General features: G+C 40.4%; 1 protein-coding gene across 1 annotated transcript in view; it reads right to left on the reverse strand.

Moving 5' to 3' along the window:
- LOC106871387 (leucine-rich repeat serine/threonine-protein kinase 1) overlaps positions 1-2,940 on the reverse strand; it is a 69,945-nt gene that overhangs the window by 25,077 nt on the left and 41,928 nt on the right. The window lies entirely within an intron of this gene.

The following is a 2,940-nucleotide window of genomic DNA, read 5'->3' on the forward strand; positions in this document are numbered from 1 at the left end:
GACAGTTGATGATAGGGGGGGTACAGGTGGGTGTAGTGAATGGTGAACTGAGGTGGAGATGTGGTCAGCTATGAATTTCAATGTGGAATGGGGAAGGTGCAGGAAATAGCAGTTGTCAGGGAAGAGGAGGTGATGAGTGGCAGCATATAAAGTGTGGAGAACAACAACATAATAAAACTACAGATAGAGGAGAAGTAGGGAGATGATGCAAAGTGTGTGGGTGAGGAATGAGAGGGAGAAAGATGCACAGTGAGAGATACAGAAGCCAGTTGTAAGTAGAGGTAGATATAGTGAGAGACAAACAAAAATGGTGCAGTCATTGATAGCAAGGGGAAGTGTCATGCAGTGGAAAATAAAGGGGTAAGGGATGAGATTGCAAAAGCAGAACGGGTGACAAAAGAAGTGGTACCAAAGGAGAGAGATAACAGGTAGCACAAAAACAGGGATGAAATATGTGTGGTTCAGTTCTCATATAATTACAGCAGCTGAGTAAACAGTACTGTAATTAAAAGAGTGATGAAGGAATGTGTGTTAGGAAAACAAAGCTAGCAGAGACAGATTGAGTACAAAGGCATAGTCATAAATGATGTGTTTTTAGAACCTCATGTTTTTACTGAGATGGACTGGTCTTCTCAAACATAGCATATCATTAATCGTTTCAGTCCTTTGATATCTCCTGAGATCAGCCTTCACTACTTCATCCCAGGTCTTCTTACATCCCCCTCTTCTATAGGTTCCATCCATATTTAGTAACTGGAACCTCTTTATGCAGCTGTTCTCATTCAAACACATCATGTGGCCATACCAACATAGTCTTTTCTCACGTACACTACATCTGATGCCTCTTATACCCAATTTTTCTCTCAATAGACTTGAACTTTATTATACATTCACATTAACATTGCACACCCAGCAGAGCTGGCTACCTTCATTTACTATAGTATTTTATGAATACCATAGTAAATGTGCTTTTCAACAATGTGTTTACATTAAGTACAATACAGAGGCACCTATTTTGATTTAATACTGCTTCTATACATATAACAGATTTTTTATTCAGCCAAGCAAGACACATAAGTATAAAATTATCTGGGAAGGTAACAGTGATGGAGTAGGAGGTGTAGGCATACTCCTTGTGGAGAAATGGGTGGATAAGGTCATAGGGGTAGTCAGGGTATGCGATAGAGTGCTTAAGCTCAGGCTGGTCCTGCAGAATAGTATAGCTACAATTATCTCTGCCTACACCCCACAAGTGGCCCTACCAAATGATCAGAAGGACCACTTTTACGATATCCTTCTACAGGCCACCTCAAAGATGAGTGGCAATGACCTCATCTTTGTGGCTGGAGATCTTAATGGGCATGTCGGATGGCAATCTGGTATCTTCCATAGTGTTTATGGGACCCATGGATTTGGTTACTATGTTACTGGAGTTGTGTGATGCATCCAACCTATTAATCTGCAACATTAATTTCAGGAAGCCAGACATCCACCTGATAACCTATCAATCAGGTGACTCTGTTAGCCAGATTGATTTCATCCTCACCAGACAGCAGGATGCAGGGTTGCTCTTAATACAAAGACCCTCCCTGGTGAAGAATGCACCCCCCAGTATAGACTAGTTATTAGTGACTTTAGACTTGAGGCCAGAAGGATGCCAAGAAGCAGACCAATCCAGAAAAGAAGGATTTGAAAGCAAAAGAACCTTTAACAAAATCAAATCAAATCAAATGGAAATTGTAGTTGTGACCGATACCAGTGCTGGTGGCATGAAATAAGCACCATTCATGCATGGGTCAATGCCAGAGCCTCCTGACTGGTTCCCTGTGCCAAAGGTATATAAAAAGCACAATCTGAACATGGTCGATGCCAGCCCCACTGCCCCGACTGGCTCCTGTACCAGTGGCATGTAAAAGGCACCATCCAAACATGGCCAATGCCAGTGCCACCTAACTGGCTCCCGTGCCAGTGGAATGTAAAAAGCACCCACTACACTCTCAGAGTGGTTGGCATTAGGAAGGTCATCCAGCTATAGAAATATTGCCAGATCAGATTGGATTAATTTTTCCACAATTTAATTTTTTTTTCCACATTTAGAGCTGAAAAAGTCTCAATGACTAAAACAGGTACTAAAATGTTTTTCATGATAAAATTACTTTAGCATTTTCTACCTTGACTTATTTTCCTTATATATATATATATATATATATATATATATATATAGCAATAACAATAATAATAATAATAATCCATGGATGGAATTTTTAAATATTTTAATACAGTGCTATACACATTTCCACAAATCACATGTTTCTTATGATCATATTCCATATTCTCGGGATGATTACAGTACAGTACATAGTATCCATGAACACATTCATGCATTCATTTCTTCAGGTGATGAAGAATGTGTGTGTGTATATATATATATACACACACACACACATAGTCCAAACTATGCCAGCTTGGACAACAGATGTTAAATGATGATGTTGATGATGATGACATACACATATGTAATGTACACATACTCAGAAACTTATTTCAGTCATTTGACTGTGGCCATGCTGGAGCACCGCCTTTAGTCGAGCAAATCGACCCCAGGACTTATTCTTTGGAAGCCTAATACTTATTCTATTAGTCTCTTTTGCCGAACCGCTAAGTTATGGGGACGTAAACACACCAGCATCAGTTGTCAAGTGATGTTGTGGTGACAAACACAGACACACACACACACACACACACACACACACACACACACATATATATATATACACATACATACGACGGGTTTCTTTCAGTTTCCGTCTACCGAATCCACTCACAAAGCTTTGGTTGGCCCGAGGCTATAGTAGAAGACACTAGCCCAAGGTGCCACACAGTGGAAATGAACCCGGAGCCATGTGGTTGGTAAGCAAGCTACTTACCACACAGCCACGA

This window comes from Octopus bimaculoides, chromosome 9 (assembly GCF_001194135.2).
Source record: "Octopus bimaculoides isolate UCB-OBI-ISO-001 chromosome 9, ASM119413v2, whole genome shotgun sequence".
Classification (NCBI taxonomy): Eukaryota; Metazoa; Mollusca; class Cephalopoda; order Octopoda; family Octopodidae; genus Octopus; species Octopus bimaculoides.